This window comes from Arachis ipaensis, chromosome B10 (genome assembly GCF_059453495.1).
Source record: "Arachis ipaensis isolate K30076 ecotype BB chromosome B10, ASM5945349v1, whole genome shotgun sequence".
NCBI classification, from domain to species: domain Eukaryota; kingdom Viridiplantae; phylum Streptophyta; class Magnoliopsida; order Fabales; family Fabaceae; genus Arachis; species Arachis ipaensis.
Window position 1 is genome coordinate 116,849,671 of NC_142435.1, and position 22,605 is coordinate 116,872,275.

Here is a 22,605-nt window from a genome sequence, read left to right on the forward strand (position 1 = left end):
AAGGATGGAAAGGAAACATACAAAATTGGAAAGAAAGCATAAAACGGAGTTTTTGAAGAAACTAGCAATGACGCGATCGCATGGACGACGCGGCCGCATGCCAGCGCGAATTAACAGCGACGCGACCGCGTGCTTGACGTGATCGCGCGCCTTAAGCGAAACGCATATGACGCGGATGCATGACTGACGCGACCGTGCGATAAGGAAAACTCCAATTGACGCGACCGCATGGCCCACGCGGCCGCGTGACAGAGGCCACGCACCAGAAATTACAGAAAATGCTCCCAGCGATTTCTGAAGCCCTTTTTGGCCCAATTCCAAGTCCAGAAGGCACAGATCAGAGGTTATGAAGTGGGGGAATGCATCCATTCAGGGAGGAGTCTCCAAATTAGTTACTATTCATGATCTAGATGTAGTTTTGAGGGAGAGGTTCTCTCCTCTCTCTTTAGGATTAGAATTTAGATTTAGGATTTTATTCGCTTTCAGGATTATCTTTTTATCAGGTTCAACATTCCTTTTTATTTATCTTTTCAATTTAATTTATGAATTATTCTATGTTACAAATTACTCTTTTGAATTAATGTTAATTGAGGTATTTCAGTTTATTATTGTCTCTCCTTTATTTATATTACTGTTGCTTCCAATCTGAAGATATTTTTTTTTCCGGTAGATTTACTTTTTCTCTTTTTGGTCTTGGTTAAGAAATCAGTAACTCAGGAGTTATCAAACTCAAACATGATTGATAATTGTTATCTTTGCTGATTGAATTGAACTTCAACAATCTCAATCTTTCCTTAGGGATTAACTAGGATTTGAGGATCTAACTAATTAGTCACTTGACTTTTCTTTACTTTAAGTAAAGACTAACTGAGTGGAATTAAGATTCAATCTTCATCATCATTGATAAGGATAACTAGGATAGGACTTCTAATTTCTCATACCTTGCCAAAAGTTTATTCTATAGTTATTTATTTACTTTACAGTCTTTTACTTATTTTAATTGCAATTTAAATTACTTGCTCCTCATCTTCAAAACCCCGATTTACAATCTCCATAACCGATAATAAGAACATACTTCCCTGTAGTTCCTTGAGAAGACGACCGGAGGTTTAAATACTTCGGTTATCAATTTATTTAGGGGTTTGTTACTTGTGACAACCAAAACGTTTGTACGAAGGGATTTCTGTTGGTTTAGAACTATACCTACAACACGACTGCTTTTATAAAATTCTTTACTGGCAAAAATCCTATCGTCAAAATGGCGCCGTTGCCGGGGAGCTGCAATTGTGTGCCTTATTATTGGTTATTGTAAATATTTTTCTTTTACTTGTTTATTTGTCTTTATTTTCCCTTTTTATTTCCATTAGCTACTATGAATTCTCATCCCTCTCGCTTCGTGTTTGGTTCTAATATTGTTGAAAGGAGTGAAAGTTATAACAGGAACATGCATCGAGGTCAGAGCAATCAAAGATGGATGGAGCCAAGAGGATCTGATTAACCCTTTAGGCAACAACACCCTCCAAGATATCATGGAAAAAGACCATTCTACAATGCATACCAAGCAAATAGACATGGTGGACAACCTTGTAGTTACCAACAAGTTCCACCCTGTGCTTATAGGCCATCCTCTCAACATAACTTCGAACCACCACACTCACAAGCTTCTTTTCACCATTCGCCACCATACGATCCTCATTTACCCCGATTCTAATCCAATTACTTCGAAACACCACCACTTCCCAATGTACCACATCCAAATCCAGCACCCCGAGAATCAGAGGTTCACCTCAAGGAAACAGTAAATTAACTTCAAACAACCCTTTATCAACTGGAGCAAGCAATAAGTCAATTATCTTCTAGGCGTTCGAACATTCAAGGACCCTCCACAACTCCGTGTGGACAATCTAATGATGAGCGTAGCATGAAGGAGATACTAGAAACTCCAGTGGATAGAACAGAGCATGACTTTGTACTGGAACAAGTAGAGGAAGCTGTCATTACACAAGAAGAAGAGTTGGTTGAAGACCTAGGAGACGCTGAGCCTCCATGGGAATCCAGAGTTGTAGAGAATTCTGTCAAGGACGTTACAATTGATGCTGAGGAGGATAATACACAGCCCCTAAGGCAAGTCTTTTATGAAGAACTGGACGGAATAATCCAAGAAGCAAGTATCCTTGATGATGATGATCTCAAGTCAAGTTCTCCCAGTAGTGAACTTGCACCAGCAAGTGAATTCTCTGAGATCGAAGAATCTTCCCTAAGTAGGCCCTAACAAAAGGACGTCGTCCACTCTAAAGGCGGCTAGCCAAAGATAAGGGGACCCACCCACAAAAGATAAGATAAGATAACTAACTTATCTTAAAGAGAGGTCACTCCACACTACTATAAATACACTAGAGCACCCAGGTATAACTCATACTCTGATTCTACACAAAAACCTGCTTAAAGCCCATGCTAACTTAAGAATTGGAGTCTCTTACAGGTACCACCACCCTCCGGTGATCAAGGATCAGCAGCAACACCAGATCCAACAAGTCGGACACGACAGCTCCAGCCAACACAGCAGATCTCATCCGAGATCGACCTTCAGTTTCAGTTTCAGATCTCCTTCCCAGCTCCATCGAACTGATGGGGTTTCATAAAGATTTTTCAGTTGTTGTGTCAAGAATTGGGTGTTCGACCTACCAAAACTCTCTTTCTTCACCTTTTCGTGTTGACCAAGCCTGGGGTAGCTAAGAAGAAAGCCTCTTGGATTTCTTTTTGAGCTACTCAAGGAAAGAAAGTGTTTTCGATGTATGACGAGTCCTTTCGCGACTTCAAGAATTATTACTTCAAGGTCCGAGATGTTGAGGGAGCTCGGCCCTTCTTTTTAGATGAAAATAATGAACCCACCTTTCCTTTGTCGTGGCAAGAGAATGTAGTAGTAGTCAAGTATCCCTGGGAGAGTCTGAGTGAAGTAGAACAAGCTTTGGTGGGTGTGTTAGAGGAGACTGGGGGGAGCCTCCTTATTTGGACACGAAAAGGTTTCTGGGAGATCCTTCCCTTCTCCGTGCTGAACTAGGTAGTGGCCAACTTCTTTTTAGCTTTCCTTTTTTGTTTATTTGCTAATTTACTCCTTTCTTGTTTTTTTTGCCGGCTTCTTTTTCAGAAATGGTGAAGTCCTCAGATTCCATGAAGGCCTTTCGCAGGGCCAAGAAGGCGACGACTATACAAAACATATCGGCCAAGACTGCAGAGGGAGGGTCTTCTCAGGTGCCTCCAAAGAAGCCGACCTCGGGTGCTTCTGGGCCGAGGAAGGTTATTCCGACCCTTCAGGTCTGGTCGTTTCCTTCTGACCCAGTTCAACCGACTTCCGGTACTACCTCTTCTCCTATTGCTGGTCCTCCTCCGAAAAAGCAAAAGACTGTTGGTCCCTATAACTTGGATGAGCAGATTGCTCCTTATGGACAACTTCCAATGGATGACGTGTCCATCCTTCGTCATTTGGATTTCATCACCAGCAATAGTATTCGGATGGCCCATATGGGTGCGGCTTTGTTCCGTACGGTCCAGGGTTCTCCGGTCCATGCGACTAGAGCCTTTATGCAGGATGCCAAGTCTGAATTCAATAGAATCAAGGGTGTGAAGGTTGAGCTTGACGCTAGGGTGATTAAATTGGATTTGGATGTTGAGAGGGAGAAATCCCAAGCTACTGCTGCTGAGGCTGCTGCGATCCTGATGTTTGAATTCTAAACAGGGAGGATGGGACTGTGGATGCAACCCCTTTGAAGACCATTCATCCTCCTTTAGCCCAGGTTATTGCTACCGGGGATACTTTGAACCCCTTATAATCTCTGTGTACTTGTATAGTCCGGCTTAGGACTTTTTGAACTTTAGTTTTTGTAACTTTTTATATGGTTGACTCTCTTGACATTTAGTTGCTTCTATGCAACCTTATTTTGGAAAAACAAAACACTTTTAAACTCTGAGGCTGCTTTTTAGTAGTAGTTTTTTGAGTCTTTAAATGCTTTATTATAGATATGCTTTTGCTGATATCCTTACTTTGCAACTCTTGTGGATTTTTAGAGGTTTGGTATTTTTCTGTCTGACCTCCTTTATAGTGTAAGCTTTTAGCCCTTTTGGATCATGCCTTGCTTTCTGTTTGGGCGAGGTAATCCTTCGGTGTCCGGGCTGACTTGTCCGATGACTTTTTAGTGTTCTTATAGAACCTTTTTAGTGATCAACTTCCTTGTAGCCCTGTTCCTTTGTTTGAGGAGAGCTGTTCCCCGTTTGAGTCTTAAGTTGTTTCTCAACCTTCTGGCTTGTTCTTTGAGATCGTGCTCTGTGCCTTTTCTTGGCTGACGTCGACCTGTAGGACTTCTTTATCCGGGCTTTTTAGTCACGTTCCAACAACTTTTTAGGTAGTGTTCCGATTAGGAACCTTTTCTTTATAGTTTGTTTGGATGACTTTTTAGCGTCGTCTCGACTTGTGCTTTTGCTTTCTAGGTAGTGTCTTTTTTGCGAGACTTGTACCTTTATAGCAGAGTAGCTTGGATGTTTTGGAGGTGTCTTTGTCCCTTTTTAGTGATCCTTTCACTGGTCTGACTTCTCTGTCGGGCCTTCTTAAGTTATTTTTAGCAATCCATTTTTAGTCAGACTTCGTCAGGTCGCTTTTTATGGATTACTTTTTATAACTTCTTGCATTAATCTTCTTTTACGCTTTTCACCTTGCCGACCTTTTTGTAATCAGACGATGAATTTAGTTTTCACTTTGCCGACCTTTTCGTAATCGGACGATAAATTTGGTTTTCACCTTGCCGACCTCTTCGTAATCGGACGATGAATTTTTGCGTTTTATGAGCTTAGATTAATACGTCTTGGTAGGAAACTTTTTAGGGAATCTGAAAACTTTATTCAAATAATAATAAAAGATAGAAATATGAACAAGAGTGTATACATATGGGTGCTTACCCTTCTAGATCTCGGCCTGGCGCCTCCTTAAAAAACTTTTTCAAGAAAAAGAGTGCGCCTTGACCTAAGATCTTTTATTGTTTTCTAACTATAGTACCTTCTTAGATTACAGGCGTGCCATGACCTGGGTAGCTCTCGTCCCTCGAGGTCGGACACCTTGTAGTAGCCTTTTCCCAGTACTTCTGTTACTCGGTATGGTCCTTTCCAATTAGCTGCTAGCTTCCTTCTCCTGACCGACCTGCTCCGATATCATTTCGAATTAAGATGAGATCATTGGTAGTGAAGCTTTGTTGGACTACCTTCCGATTATATCTCAGAGCCATTCGACGCTTTAGGGCTTCCTCTTTGATCCGGACTCTTTCTCGAACTTCTGGAAGTAGGTCGAGCTCTTCTCTTTGAGCCTGGGAGTTGGTATCTTCATTATAGAGGATTATTCTAGGAGATTCTTCTTCTATCTCTATGGGGATCATTGCCTCCGTTCCGTAAGCAAGTCGAAATGGCGATTCTCCAGTAGTTGAGTGTGGTGTCGTCCGATATGCCCATAGGACTTGCGGTAGCTTTTCAGCCCAAGCTCCCTTGGCGTCCTGTAACCTCCGTTTTAACCCGGCCAGTATGACTTTGTTGGCAGCTTCCGCTTGTCCATTGGCTTGTGGGTGCTCTACAGAGGTGAACTGGTGCTTGATTTTTAGATCAGCTACCAGATTTCTAAAGCCTGTGTCGGTGAATTGAGTACCATTATCTGTGGTGATGGAGCATGGGACCCCAAACCTTGTGATAATATTTCTGTATAGAAATTTTTGACTTCTTTGGGCTGTGGCATTAGCTTATAGCTCTGCTTCAATCCATTTTGTGAAGTAGTCTATACCTACAATGAGAAACTTGACTTGTCCGGACCCTTGTGGGAAAGGTCCAAGGAGGTCGAGCCCCCATTTTGCGAATGGCCAGGGTGAAGTAACGCAGATGAGCTCTTCAGGTGGAGCTATGTGGAAGTTGGCGTGCTTCTGGCATGGTAGGCATGTCTTGACAAACTCTTTTGCTTCCCTTTGCAAGATCGGCCACGTAAAAACCAGCTCGGAGTACCTTTTTAGCAAGGGCTCGTGCCCCAAGGTGATTGCTGCACATGCCATTATGGACTTCTTCGAGAACTTCCTTTGTAGCGGAGGTTGGGATGCATTTTAGGAGAGGTGTAGAGATTCCTCTCTTATATAGGACGTCTTGTATTATGGTGTAGTACTGAGCTTTTCGTACTAGCCTCTTTGCCTCCTTTTTGTCTGCTGGAAGCGTTTCTGAGTTGAGGTAGTTGATTATGGGAGTCATGCATCCTTGATCCTGTCCTGATATGGTGAGGATCTTTTCTTCCTCCAAGGTTGATGGACTTTGGAGTGTTTCTTGGATAAGACTTCTATTATTGCCCCCTAGTTTGGTGTTGGCTAGTTTTGAGAGTGCATCAGCTCGGGTATTCTGCTCTCGGGATATGTGTCGGACCTCATATCCCTTGAATTGTCCAAGCTGGTCTTTAGTGATGTCGAGGTATTTTTTCATAGTGGGATCCTTAGCTTGATAGCTCCCTTCTATTTGCGAAGTGACTATTTGGGAGTTGCTAAAGATGTTCAATCTTTGAGCTCCCACATCCCTAGCTAGCCTCAAACCAGCCAGTAGTGCTTCATATTCAGCTTGATTATTTGAGGCAGGAAACTCAAATTTTAAGGAGAGCTCGATTTGATTTCCCTGATCGCTTTCTAAAATGACGCCTGCACCACTCCGAGCTTTGTTTGAGGAGCCATCTACATAAAGGCTCCACTTTGTGGGGGTGCTCGGGGTGTTAGTATACTCTGTGATGAAGTCGGCTAGGTACTGGGATTTGATAGCGGTCTGAGCTTCGTACTTGATGTCGAATTCGGATAACCTGACAGCCCATTGTAGAATTCATCGAGAAGTAAGTATGAGGGCGTAGGCGAACTTTTCTATCTTTTGATAGTTTAATTTAGGCCCTTGTAAAGCCTTACTGATGAAGTAGATGGGTTGTTGCCCACTTTCGTCTTCTCTGACTAGTGTTGACGCTATTGCCCGACTTCCTACGGCGAGTTATAGTATGAGCTCTTCACCTTCCCGAGGTCGAGTAAGGACAGGTGGTTGCCCCAGAAATTTTTTGAAATCTTGGAAGGCTTGTTCGCATTTCAGGGTCCATTCAAACCTCTTTCCCTTCCTTAACGTTGCATAGAAGGGGAGAGATCTTAAGGCTGATCTAGCTAGGAACCTAGACAGAGCCGCTAGTCTTCCATTGAGCTGCTGGACCTCTTTTACACAGGTCGGACTCTTCATGTAAAGTATGGCCTAGCACTTATCTGGGTTTGTTTCGATTCCTCTTTGGGTGAGCATGAAGCCCAGGAATTTGCCAGCTTCTACTGCAAAGGTGCACTTTGCGGGGTTAAGTCGCATGCCATGTTGTCTTATGGTGTCAAACACTTTAGTGAGGTCGGACAACAGCGATTCATCACTTTGTGTTTTTACCAGCATGTCATCTACATAAACCTCCATTAGCTTTCCAATGTGATCGGCGAAGACGTTATTCATTAGTCTTTGGTAGGTAGCCCCTGCGTTCTTAAGTCCGAAGGGCATAACTATATAGCAATAGTTTGCTTTTGGGGTTAAGAACGATGTCTTCTCTTGGTCGGGTTGATACATTGGGATCTGGTTGTATCCCGAGTAAGCATCTATGAAAGAGAGGTATTGATAGCCAAACGAAGCGTCCACTAGTGTGTCGATGTTCGGGAGTGGGTAGGGATCTTTTGGGTAGGCTTTGTTGAGGTCGGTTTAATCGGTGCACATCCGTCACTTCCCGTTTGACTTTTTGACCAACACCACATTGGCTAGCCATAGTGGTGACGTGGGGGCAGAAGTCGGCTAATTAAGAAATCAATATAGATAATGCATTGAAGTATAGTTCTTAACCAGCTAAGATCCGCCTTGTCAATTTAGAAAAGTTGTCACGAAATTTAGAAATAAAAATACTGGGAGTATGAGTTCCAGGTCGTCTCCCAACGAGTTGCAGGAAAGGATGCTAATTTATTAATTAGGAATTTTTCGAAGGAGTTTAAGTTTGGATAATGAGCAATAATTATAAATGAAAGCAATAAAACTAAGAATTATTATTAATATAAAAAGGCCTTGACTGGGGGAATGATTAATTGGAAGTTCTATCCTTGTTGGGATCTCTTTAGTGTAGTATTAAAAAGGTTGTTGTTTTCACTTAGTTAACCCTTACTAAATAAAGGAAAGTCAAGTGATTGAGCTAATCCTTATTCGCAAATCCTAGTCCTCTCCCTTGGGAAGGTCTAGCGTTAGTAAATACAGAACTAGCCAACAACTTCCAATTTTAACCAACACTTAAGGCTTTCAAGTCAAGTGTCTCCTTTTAATCAACCCCCATGTCAAGTTTGGGATTCTACTCCATTGACATGGATATAATACTCAGAAAAATATAAGAAGACATAATAAATTAATTAAAATAAAATAGAGACTTAAAATTAATTAAAAGTAAAAGTAATCCTCTTCACTAACAATTCATGAAAATAATCCAATTAGAATTCTAAATAAAATAAATAAGGATATGGAAGAGTAAGAAGACACAAAGTAAACAAACTAGAATAATGTCTTCAATGGAGGTAATGATTCTTCAGTTTTCAAAAGCAAAAGCAATGATTAGGAATGTAAAGTGAAACTAGAGGAAGAGTAATCCTCTCTCTAGATTCAGATCTAAAACTAAAAGTAATCCTATTATCTATGTCTAAGATGTGTGTCAAGTTGCGTATTGAGTCTCTGCATGTTCCCTGGCCTTATTCTGTGTTTCTGGGCCAAAAACTGGGTCAAATTGCGGCCCGAAATTACCCCCAGCATTTTCTGTTAATTCTGCAGATCGCGCAGGTCACGCGTACGCGTCATCCACGCGTTCGCGTCATTCAGCGATTTTTCTTGTCACGCGTACGCATCGTCCACGCGTTCGCGTCATTCGTGCAGACTCCAATCCACGCGTTCATGTCAGGCACGCACTCGCGTCGCTGCAGTTTTTTTCCATTCCACGCGTTCGCGTGAGCCATGCGTGCGCGTCAGTGTTTGCTGGTCATCTCCTTAGTTTCTTGTGTTCCTTCCATTTTTGCAAGCTTCCTCTCCATTTTCTAAGCCATTCCTGCCCTATGAATCCTGAAACACTTAACACACAGATCACGGCATCGAATGGTATAAAGGAGAATTAAAATATACTAATTAAAGATCTTTAGGAAGCAAGTTTTCAATCATAAAACAATATTAGGAAGGAGTTATAAAATCATGCAATTAGTATGAATAAGTGGTTGAAGACTTGATGAAACCATTCTATTAAACACAAAATAAACCATAAAATAGTGGTTTATCAACCTCCCCACACTTAAACATTAGCATGTCCTCATGCTTAGCTTAAGGAGATAAAATAAATGAGTAGGGAAAAGTAAGAGTCATGCAATGCAATGCAACCTATGTATATGAATGCAACTATATGATTCTGTCTACTTGGTTAAAAATAAATAAGTTCTTTAAGACAAAAATAACTCAAAATTCACTAATTCAAACTATACAGTAAAAACAAGTAAACTTGTAAGAAGACATCTCATGAAAGCAGGGAACATATAATTAAGCATTAAACCCTCACTGGTGGTGTATATGCACTCTAGTCTCTCCAGTGTATAGGGTAATCACTCTACTCTTCTCTAATCATACTTTCTAAACCTTGTTCTTCACCTAACCAATCACCAAGTATTTAATGTATCAATGCAAACATCATGAGGTCTTTTTAAGGTTGTAATGGGGCCAAGGTAAATGTGAGGGTATATATATGGCTAAGTGAGCTATAAATTGAATCTTTAATTAACCTAAGCTCTTCACCTATACACACACTCTATGTACTTCTAAAATCATGCCTAGCTATCCAGAATTCTCACTTTTGCATTACATACTCATGCATCAACTTTTCTCTTAGCTTGTATCACATGTGTATTGATCTTTTCATTAACTTAATGATGACATGTCACCATGTCATATTTTTCTATGCTTTTTCATACAAAAAATTGATGATTTGTGCTTGAATAATGAATACTTTTGTACTTAAATGGTATATTTTCTTGATCTTTTGATTTTATAAATTCTGTAAGAAATAAGAAGAAAAAGAAGCAAAAAGCACAAAATAAGCTAAAAAGGAGAAAAAAAGAGCTTTGGGCCACACTTTGAAGTTGGAGCACACTTTGGAGGCTTAGGCCATGCTTTTAAAAGCGTGGCCCATGACCAAATTAAAGGAGATTGGCAATCAGCACACAAAGCTCCGCTCTTGCCAAGAGCAGAGCTCTATCGTGATGCAAAATGAGCTTGGAAGCAAAATTTTTGCTAGGTTAAAACCTGGGCGCTCATAGCATGACCATGCCTCCTTCAAAGGGCTATAACTTGAGCTACAGATGTCCGATTGATATGCTTCTAGTTGCGTTGGAAGGATGACATTCAGAGCTTTCCAACGATATATGGCAATCCATATTTGGCACAAAATTGAGGCACAAGTGGAAGGCATCTTTAATGACCAAAAACAACCAAAAATAGACCAAAGTGCAACCACCAAGATTCGAAGAGGGAGACCAAGGGAAGCCAAGGAAGTAGCGCTCTCAAGGAGAGCACAGCGCTCTCTTGGAGAGCATTGTCGTGCTCTCTCCCAAAGAAAATGCAAGGAAAATAAGCCAACATGGCTTTACTAGGATTCGAACTTGAGACCTTCCACTCAAGGCAAGGTGCTACCTCTTTTTGCTTCACAAAGAATTGCTCCCCAAACGCTTTCACCAAGGCTTGAACCTGGAGCCTCACCAAGGAAGCAAGGATGCTGCACTCTTGGGGAGAGCTGAGCACTACATTGACACAGCCAGGGAGCATAGTTGCGTGCAACAAAGCAAGGCCAAGGAAATAAGCACCAATGCTGCGCTCTTGGTGAGAGCCAAGCATTGCCCTGGGAGCAACACCCATGGGCCAAAAATTGAATAAAAATTCCATTTTAATTCAATTCTTCACCAATTGAACCAAGGCCATCCAGATCCACTCTTCCTCAAATCTAAAGCAAGCTAAGCCCATTATCATCACTCAAAGGCACAAGGATTAGTTATCTTAGGAATTTTATTTTAATTGTAATTTGTTTAGAATTTTAATTTCATTTTATTTTCATTTTGTAAAAAGCCTATATAAAGGCATCATTCTCATTTTCATAGGGAGGTTGGCTCTAATAGAGAGCATTTGAGGTTGGCTCTAATAGAGAGCATTTAAGGCTGGCTCCACTAGGTTGGCTCTAATAGAGAGCATTTAAGGCTGGCTCCAATAGAGAGTAGTAGTAGAGAGCTCACTTTTACATCTTAACTTGAATTGGAGAATTGAAGGAATTCTGTTTCAATTCTCACCTTGAATTCTCTCTTGTTCTTTTACTGCATAATTCAAATTTTCATTTGCTGTTTTAAATCTTCTTCTTCTGCAACTTATGCTCGTCTGCCTTGGATCTTGAATTGAGGTTAAAGAGCTTCATTGATTCAAATTCTGAGAATCATCTTCCACTCTTCCTCTCAATTAATCTAAGGATTGGGTTTTAATCTTCTTTACTGCTTTCATCTTCTTTTCTTCTGCAAATTGCTTTCTGTTTGATCAAGAAAGGAATTGAGATCTAGACTTGTTTTCTAGTCTCATAGATTTCCTGAGATCTAGACTTGTTTTCTAGTCTCATTGATTTCCCTTTATCTTACATTTCTCTGATTGATTTCACTTTACATTTTCTTGTTGAAGCTTTAATTCCCAGCACCCAATTTTTTTTACTTTTCCTGCAATTAGATTCCTCTGCCTTTTACATTTGATGTTGACTGTGAGCTTAATTTACATTTCCTACAAATCTACATTTAATGCAATATCTCTAAGCTTTGATCTACTGCCTTCTTTACTTTCCAGCACCCAGCCCCCTTTACTTTTCTTTCAAATTAAGTTTCAGCTATTTTACTTTCTTGTTCTTTAAGTTACTTGCAATTTTATTTTCTGCATCTTTAAGATTCCTGCAGTTTACATTCTGTTGGCTACATTTCACATATTTCACTTCAATGTTAGCTTGACTAAACTAATCACCCACTAAAGTTGCTTGATTCATCAATTCCTGTGGGATCGACCTCACACTTGTGAGTTATTACTACTTGATGTGACCCGGTACACTTGCCGGTGAGTTTTAGGTGTTGGAATTTGTTTCCAACCCATCACTTAACTTAGCATTGGGGGTAATTTTGTCCCCTTATTCAATTACTTAATTACTTATTTATTTGAATATTTTTGGATTTTTTTATTTTTTTAAAAATAAAATAAACATAACATTATCAATGCACATGAATTTTCAATTTTTCTAGTTTCACATGAGTAGGTACCCAAATTCCCATTATTTTATCATGACACATTCCTTTATTAACCCATGTTCCCACAATCTTCCCATACTCAATTGACACACAATTTCTATCTTAAGTTAACCAAAGATTTAATTGAGATATTTAATTGTTTTTCTGCTTAAGGCTAGTAATGTGGTAAAATATAGAACAAATGGGATTTAAAAAGGCTCAAAGTGGCTAACAAAGGTAAATGGAAGGGTAGGCTATTTTGGGATAAGTGAGCTAAAACAATTAATGGCCTCAATCATATGCATGCATATAACACATTAAACATTGGACATATAGGATGGAACAAAATAAAGATTACAATCATAGAGAAGTAAACACACAAGAATAAAATTTATGGTTAAATAATGTAACCATGTTATTAGGTTCAAGTCTCACAGGTTGTGTGTTCTAGCTTTTAACTATGTTCCAAATACAACTTCTAACAAGTTTAACACAAGAATTTTAATTTAAATTAGTGAAATTTTTCAAAAATAGGGTCTTAAAAAGAAACTTATTAATTTTCTAACCAAATAGAACATGCATGCAAATAACCTATTACTATGCAATTTATCCTATTCTAACAAAAGAAAAATTAACTAAATATCCTATTTTATTGGTGTTTAAGGAAGAAAAATTACTTCTGAAAGTCAGGTACTGACCGACCTCCCCACACTTAAAGCTTTGCACCGTCCTCGGTGCCATCTGTCAGGAACAAAGGGGGGCTGGTAGCAGCATCTCCATCATCGGGACCGTCATGGCTCCCTGTGCTGGTAAATGAAGTGGAGTCCGGGGTGTCTGGGTTTTCTTCAGGTGGTTGGTTACCAATAATAAGCTCCTTGAGGTATGTAAATCTGCGCTCATTACAGTGCTCTCTTTGCTTTCCTTTCCGGTCATGCCAGTCTAATTTCTCAAGTATCTGATGGAACAGTTGGTTTGTTGTAGGTATTTGTGATGTGGAAGAAGAAGGGGTATCTTCTGCTGGTTCTGTGCTCCGGTTGATAGTGGCTGCTGGAGGTCTGATATACTTCCCGTTAGGGACGTATTGATCAGCTCGTGGAATCATGGCTTTGGTGTCCCTAGCTCTGTAGGAGATTCCGGCTACTGAGACTAGATCTGAGACCAAGGCGGGGAAAGGTAAGTTACCTGCAATTTGTACGTGTCCCATAGCATGCCGAATGTGTCTTGGTAAATTAAGGTGCTAGTCTGTAAGGATACACCAGAGTAAAACAGCCATGTCTGCAGTGAAGGATGAATCATGAGTGCTCGAAAAGACGTAATGGGATATGATCTGTGCCCATACTCGAGCTTCCAAGGTGAGTGCGGAAGCCAATATGCTCTTAGGTCGAGATCAATGGTATCCATAGATCCATCTGCTGCCAGGTGGTGCTATAACTCTGAGAACGGCGTCCTAGTCAAATTGGTATGTCTGACGTTTAAATGAGGCTTCTTGGAATGTGTCCAATCCTTCTGGAGCAGGTGGAAGATCTAAAACTTTTGAATGGACTCTTTAGTTATAGGGACTTGCTTCTGACGGACATAGACAGACTGCATGGTTGGCATGTGAAACCATCACTCTTTAGTCTTAGCAGGGATCTTCTTGTAGCTCGGCCTTGGATGGTCGTACATCAGCTTGATGACGTTGGTCATCTCCTGAGTACATGTGTTATTGTTTTGCACAAACGCATCAATAATTCATAAACAAACCAATATGACAATATAAATTAAAACTTCAGAAGCAAATAACCATAATATATAGAGATTCTTTTTAGAATTTTCGGCAAAGTTTCATCTATAATTGGGATGCGCCATAAACTGTATCCATCAATAATTAACTTAAACAGTATCAAATGTCGACAATCAATGTACAATAGACAATAATTAGATACTTTCAGGAATTCAATAAGCAGGATATATCAAACACTTTCAAAAGTTCAAACCTACAACTCTAAATCCACTAAAATTAGAATCAACTATCAAGAATTGTAACTCATCACAATATATCAAACACTTTTAGCAGTTCAAACTTATAACCCTAAATCCACTAAACTAGAATCAATAATCAGACACTTTTAGCATATAGAATACTTCATGTAGTATTTACGCCGTTCTGCCATTAGGCCAAATTGTCAATCGTATGATGGGAGGTGGTAGAGGGGCATCAGCTGGCTCACCTCCATGAGAGAATTCCAGGGTCGTGGTATCCGTTGCTGGAGGTGGCATCATTGAAACATTGGGTTGCTGTGCAGATGGAGGCGGCATCATCGCCGTAGACGCAGGGATGTAGTTGGGGTTAGGGACCATGATGAACAATTGGTCCAATCCACCCACAACTTGTGACATCATCAGGGTAGTCAGAGTACAGAGAGAGGATCCAGAATTTCCAAGGGTACCGGTAGAAACCTTTCCTCTACCATGACCATGACCACAGCGACGACCCTGATCCGCAATACCTCTACCTGTCGTCTTGTCTGCAAAGAGCATACTAATTAAAAATGTGCTAAACATATTCACAACATCATTCAAAATTCTTAATCAAAACAAACTATGTTAAACTTATTGAATATTCAATCATCAATGCATAATAACAAGAATCATGTACAAACAAGTATTGATTTTCAAAGATTGGGCCAAAAATTTCATTAAAAGCTCTTTGAGACATATTGTCCAACACTTGGCATACAAAAATATAAACAACACAAAATAGCACTAAGAAGCATTCTTTGAAACACCAATTCAAAATTTAGCACCAATGACATGAAAAATTAGCAGCATTTCATAGTGACTCGACAAAGTATTAGTCAATCAATCCAAATAAATTGATATTCAAACTCAAGTAGCTCTTAACAGCATGTTTAACTATGTATAAACTAACACTAATTGTAATCAGGAAATCTTAATTTTAACCTAAATTCAACTAATAGTAGCAAATAATCCTAACCAAATCAAATTAATACTAGAATCAACATATAACTAATCCTGAATAAACTAAAATAGAGAAAAAAGGTGATCTAAGAACCTGAGCTGAAGAACAGAGTAAGAACTCAAGAGAGAGGGATGCAGTGGTAGTGACCAACGACTACTACGTCTGAATGCGCTGGAACTAGAGTGGCTCTGTTCTAATTCTATGGCTGGGAATGAGAGAGGTAGGGGCAAGCTAGCGAGCCACAGTGTGAGGTTGTGAGGAGGAGAAGAAGATGGTCATGGGGGCTGGTGCTCGAAATTAGAACTCGCACAACTTTACCGGCAAGTGCACCAGGTTATCCAAGTAATACCTCAGGTGAGTGAGGGTCGATCCCACGAGGATTGTCGGACTGAGCAAGCAATAGTTGTCCTATTGGACTTAGTTAGGCAAATAGTAAAAGATGGTTGTTGTTGAAAGCTCATAAACAAATAAATAAGAAAGCAATAAAAGGTTTGGTGTAAAATTAATGTAAGATTGCAGTTAAGGTCTCGGAGATGTTTATCTTTCCGGATTAAAACTTCTTATTAACTATTTTAATAATGAATTATTCATTCTATAGCAAACTGTAAGTGATTAACCCTAATCCCTTAGTGATTAATCTCCTCTGATCCTCATCAAACGCCACTTCCGTGGTCATCTAATTCGGATTGGAGGGTGAAGTTCAAAAAGCTAGTTTATATCACGAAGGCCCTAATCACCCCAGATCCTGGCTGAACAGATGTTCCTTGTCTCCAACAGGTTGTGGATTAGCCATCTAGGAGGCATGTTCTCAAGCTGTAGTTCAAGCAACCTCTCCCGAGTATCACAAGAACTTATGTAGAAAAAGGGTCAAACTCTCGTTCCACCCAATTTCATTAGATTAAGAATGAAAACACACCTTAGAATTAAATCAAACATATATTAAAATAGAAAAGTAATAATCTTAATCCATTGAAATAAACAATACTCCTAACCTTAACCAGGAGGTTTAGTTGGTCAAAACTTACAGAGAAAACAGGATTATGAAAAGTGCAAAAGGAAGATCCTAAACCTAATTGATTTTTTCCTTTAAATACTAATCTAATAATGAATGATAACCTAAAAGATATTATTTTTAATTAAAGATTACAAAGATAAAATTACAAAGACAAAATAAGATAAAACTAATGAGTGCTAAATCCACTTGGAGGCCCAATTGAGTGTGGCTCGTGCTGCTTGCTGGCATTCAGTGCTAGTCTGGGCGTTAAACGCCAGAGAGGGAAGCTTGCCTTCTGATTTCTTGCCCCCTGCTGGCATTGAACACCATGTGGCATTCAGCGCCCAGGGGGGAGCTACCAGCATTTTCTTTTATTGCTCTAGGCTTCTCCAAACTGCTCTGAATTTCAGCTAAAATCATAAAAACACAAGAAAAACTCAAAGTAGCATACAAAGGAAATTTTTTGCACTAAAATCAATTAAAAGTAATTAAAATCTAACTAAAAACAATATAAAAACAACTAGAAAAATGGTATAAGATTCTCACGCATCACAATACCAAACTTAAACTGTTGCTTTTCCTTAAGCAACCAAAACAATATAAGACCAAGGAAGAGAAAACACACAAGATTCGAGTTATCCATCAAGCTCAGGTCTAACTATTGATGCCAGGGCATTTTGGCCAGTTTCACTGACCTTTTCTTTACTGTTTTTAAGGTAGTTTCATGCATTTTCTTAGAAAATAAGCGAGTTTTGGGTAGATATTCACTTACATCTTGATTCAAGCATACATTGTGCACTTTACATGATTTCATGAGAATTTTGCATGAATTATATGATAAACTGGATGATGCATGATCCCATGATTAAGAGCAAGACTTTGATGCACTTTGTTTGATTGATTTCAGGCCAAAAGAAGAAGAGAAGAGCCACGTTAGTGGCTACGTTAGTTACACTAACGTGGGCACTAACGTGGAAGGAAGGAAAGCCCCAACGTTAGGGAGAAAAGTTAGTGGCATTAACTTTGAAGAAGGAGAGCATGGAAGGATAGCAAGGAAGACCCACGTTAAGAGTCACGTTAGCTACACTAACGTGAACTCTAACGTACGGACAAAAGGCACCAAGCAACGTTAATGGGAAAGGTGAGCCCCAATAACGCTTGTGAAAGGGGTATATGCCAACGTTAGTGGAAAAAGAGAGTGCCACTAACGTTTGCGAAGGCTAGAAGACCCACGTTAGTCTCCATGTTAGTGAGATTAACGTGGGAACTAACATGGAAGGAAAGGGGAACGCCAACGTTAGTGGAAAAGGTGAGTTTCACTAACGTTGGCGAAGCAAAAAGACCCACATTAACTTCCACGTTAACTAAGTTAATGTGGTAGTTAACGTGGGCAAAAGTTCCACTTGGCAGCCTGACCATGCCTTCTTTAAACACGCATAACTTGAGCCACAAAGCTCCAAAGGAGGTGATTCTAGTGGCATTGGAAAGTAGGATTCCAGAGCTTTCCAAGCATATATGGAACTACATGGTTGACACTAAATTTGAGGGAGAAAACCCGCCCCAAAAGTACAATGATGAACATGGTATCAACCTGTATTAAGGCCAACTGACCTCTTCACCTTCCAAGAAGTGTAACTCGAGTTGTAGAGCTCCAAATGATGCGCTTCCAAAGGCATTGGAAAGTAGACATCCAAAGATTTCCAATAATATATAATAGTATGAGGTGGACATTGATTTTGAGCTCCAGAACCTGGAAATATTAAGCCCCTGATCGCTAGCGTTATCGGGACTCACGTTTTCCATTAACGCTAGCGACTATGCCAGCGATCATGTCCACTTCAAAGGAGCATAACTTGAGTTATAGAGATCCAATTGAGGTGATTATAGTTGCGTTAGAAAGCTGACATTCAGAGCTTTCCAACGATATATAATACTTTATAGTGGGCATGAAATTGGAGCACAAACAAGAGGTATCTTTTAAGCCCCAAAAACACCAACTGGGCAGCAAGTGCAACGTTAGCCACAATAACTTTAGCACTAACGCCACACTTGTAGCGTTAGTGTGGCTAAATTTAGCACTAACTTTAGCACCTGGACCTCAACTTGACTCACTTCTCCCTCAAGTCCACTTCAAAGCTCAAGCAAGCAAGCCCACAATTGTCTACCAATCAAGACCACAAGAAGCATCTAGCATAGGAATTTTCATTTAATTATAATTTACTTTTAATTTCATTTTGTAATTTAGGAGAGCCTATATAAAGGCCTTAGTTTTTACATTGAAAGCATTCTGGAAATTGAAGGAAGGGGGAGAGAGTGAAGACCAATTCGAACTTCTGTGAATTGGCACACTCTAAGGGGAGTGGGTCTTTGGACCCCTCCCCTCCTACACTCTTCTTCCTTTTCTCTTCTTTTTCTTTCCTTAGTAGTAGTTTAATTCTAGTTTGTATTTTTCATTTATGAACTTTGAAGTTTCAATTTCAGTTTTAATCTTCATCTTTACTTTTCTGCACTTTCTTTCTTTTCTATTTTGGTCGAGCAATGATCAACTAACTCTTTTCATTGGGTTAGAGAGCTCTATTGTGATTCAATGGATTAAGTGTAGTTCTTATTCTTCTTCTTCTATCTTTTCTCTTGATTTTGCTTGAAAGCTTTCGATCTTCATCTAATTGGGTAGTTATCTTGGAAAAGAAGCTATTCATACTTGGATCTCTTCTGAACCTTGAAAGAGGAATGAAGAGATCATGCTAGAAATGTTTTCTCATGCTGGACCAAATTTGGTTTGGAAGGATATGTGACTATAATCCTACCAACACTTGATTTGGGAAATGCATGTGGTATAATCAGTGACCATACTTCATCTCTTCTAATGAGCAATTGACCAAGGAATTGGCTATTGATCAAGATTTGAGAGATTGAATTCCAAGAAATTGGAATTCAATCAATTAAGATTGCCAAGGAGATCAATGAATGCATTGATTGAGGAAGAGATGAGAATGAACTTGATCCGGAGGATTGTAATATCTCTTGATCCCAATGTTCATTTTATTTTTTAGTTCTTACATTTACTTTTCTTGCCATTTTACTTTTCTGGACTTTATTGCTTTCTTTACATTCATGCAATTTACATTCCCTTTTTACTCATCATCCAAATCTGAATCGTCTAACTAGGATAATCAATCAACTATTGATTGCTTAATTCGTTAATCTCTGTGGGATTCGACCTCACTCTTTTGTGAGTTATTACTTGACGACGAATTCGTTACACTTGCCAAAGGAAATTTGTTATGAGACAAGTTTACGCGTATCAACTATTAAATGGAGCTATTGTCACTCTATTTTTGAATAGTTTTGGCATCTCACTATTCATTAAAGCTAAGAAATATTGATGTCCTTCCGAACTAGAACTCGGATGATATTATTGATTCTTTTCTTTAGACCCTTGTTGATTCTTGAACACAACTTTTATTTTCCTTTGGTGCTTTGCACCTTTGAGCCTAGCCATGAATTTATGTATTTTGTCTTCAAGCTTAACTTGAAACATAAACACCACAAGCACTTAACTGGTGAAATCTTTTGGGTTCGACTCTTTCTTTTCCTTTATTCCCAGACAGTGGTGCTCAGAGCCTTCGGCATACTCTATAACAGTATTGGGTCATGACTTTAAGTGTTCAGTCTTAGGGTTTACTTGACACTTTCACACCACAAGCACATGGTTAGGGAAAACTACTCCTTTGAGCTTTAGATCACTTTTGACCCTCCTAACCATTAATGCTCAAAGTCTTGGACCTTTTTTTTATTTTTATTTTCTTTTCAATTCTTTTTACTATTTCTTTTACTTCAAGAATTAATCTTTTTCCTATTTCAGAGAATCAATAATACTTCATTAAATTCTAATTCCTCAAGAACCAATATACTCATCTTCAATATCAAATATGCACATTTAATTCATACATTCAAAAAATTAGAGATAAGGCCACCACATCAAAATAACTAGAATACACAGGATATATAACTCAAATTCTCATGTATTTTATTATTACTCTCCTTCTTAAAACTTTATTTAAGTTCAATAGGGAATACATGAGACATCTTTCAAAAATAACTGAAAATTTTAAAAGTTAACTGCTAAACTAGAATGCAGAAAATCCTAATATTGATCATGCAACTCAGAATGGAAAATAGAAAATAGAATAAAGTACTAAAAACAGAGATAAGATAAGAGAGATGAGGGTAAAACTCAATTACCTTAGTTATGGTGGCTGCTACTCTCTCTAGAGGGTCCCTTTTGGTGCTTCAACTCCTCCAATTTGTGCCCCTGATTTTTTCTGTTCCTCAGTTAGCTTATGAAGGATGATAGACTGGCCTCTGTGTTCTTCTTTAGTTAGTCCATGGTGGATATCAAATGTCCAATGGATACTGCCAGTTGAGTCCAGTACTCGCATAGAGGAATGCTGTGTTGTTGAGGCCATTCAGGCTGCTTCCTCTGAGGAGGTGGGACTGGCTTCTAACTGGTGCTTGCCCAAGTTTCCTAGTGTGCTCCATGCTCTTTTTGGTGATTGGGTTATCCACTGCAATAAATATATCTCTATCTATCTGGACTTTGGCTACCTCACACAAGCAAGAGATGAGATGAAGAAAGGCTAGCCTAGAGAGGGGTGAGGTCTTTGCTGCAATATTATATATCTCTAAAGGGATTAACTGATAAACATCTACTTCATTGCCTAGCATAATGCAGTGGATCATCACATCTCGCCTCACAGTGACCTCAGAGCGATTACTTCTGGGGAGGATGGAGCGTTGAATGAATTATAGCCATCCCCTAGCAACTGGCTTGAGATCATTCCTTCTCAGTTGGAATGGCTGACCCCTAGCGTCCTTTTCCATTGTGATATGGGGAGGCATATGTCTTTGAGGACTTGATCCAGCCTCAGATCAGCTTGTACCCTCCTATTGAAAGAGTGAGGGTCATCTTTGGATGGAGGTAGCTTAAAGATTTCCCTCACTTTTTCCATTCTGAACTGCAGAGTCCTCCCTCGGACCATGGTGTGCCAAGTTTTGAACTCGGGGTGCTCCTTCTTGTGTTTTCTCGTCATTCATAGATTTGCATAAAATTCTTGGACTTTCAGAACTCTAACTTCAGTCATGGGGTTGGCCAGAGTTTCCCAACCCTAATTCGAATTTTCTATTGAATTTTTGGGTATTCATCAGCCTTCAATTCGAATTTGATTTCCGGAATTACCTTCTTCTTACTAACAATATTGTAGTAATGTTCCTCAAGAAACTTGGAGTAAAACTGGTGGAGCTCGTAAGTGACTATTGATGGATCTTTTTCTTTTCTTTTTCTTGAGAATGATTCCCCAATATTTGGTGCAATGGAGATTGAAAAAGCAGAGCGTTCTCAATACCAAACTTAAAACTTTTGCTCGTCCTTAAGCAAAGAGAGAAGAGAAGAAAGAGATAGGAAGCAGGGTGAGCAGAGGAAAGAAGATGAGGGAGGAGGTGTGAGAGGAGTAAATGAAGGTTGCGTATTTATATGTGTGGGGGATGGTGAATTCGGTTAAGGGAGGGGTGGTGGAGAAACTAGAGCGAATATTGGATTTATGGAGAGGTGAGGTTGAAAGATATGAATAGGATTTGTGGGGATATATTAAACAAATAAGGGAGATATAGGGGGTTTTGGTTAAGGAGAATTAGTGGGGAGGATAAAAAAGATAGGATCTGAAAAGATATGAGTGAAAAGTAGGAGATTTGGTTGGAATAGTCAACCTATTTGTGATACTGCTCCTCTCACGGCGTTGAACGCCAGTTCAGCGTTGAACGCGGGGAGTGGGTTATTTTTTTCTGGCGTTTAACGCCAAGAATGGGCGTTGAATGCCCTAGGGGGACCAAAATTTTGCCTTGAGTTACTCCCTTTTGGACGTTTAACGTCCAAATTTTCATTCCCCCCTAGACGCTGAACGCCAGATCTTGCATTCAACGCTAGCAGGGGGTCTCCTCCAGGGTGTGCTATTTTTCCTGCTATACTTTTTTGTTTTTGTTCTGAGTTCTATACATGATCACAAACGTTAGTAACATGAGGAAAATTATGAAAATCAATATAAAATGAACTAATATGAAATCAACTCAATTAAACTAAAATAGAATAAAGGAAAGTGAACTGTAGGATATGTATGGTTGGGTTGCCTCTCAACAAGCACTTCTTTATCGTCATTAGCTTGACGGACATCTAGTGTTATGTCAGCAGGTGGGTGGAATTTCCTTGCTCAATCTCATCGCCT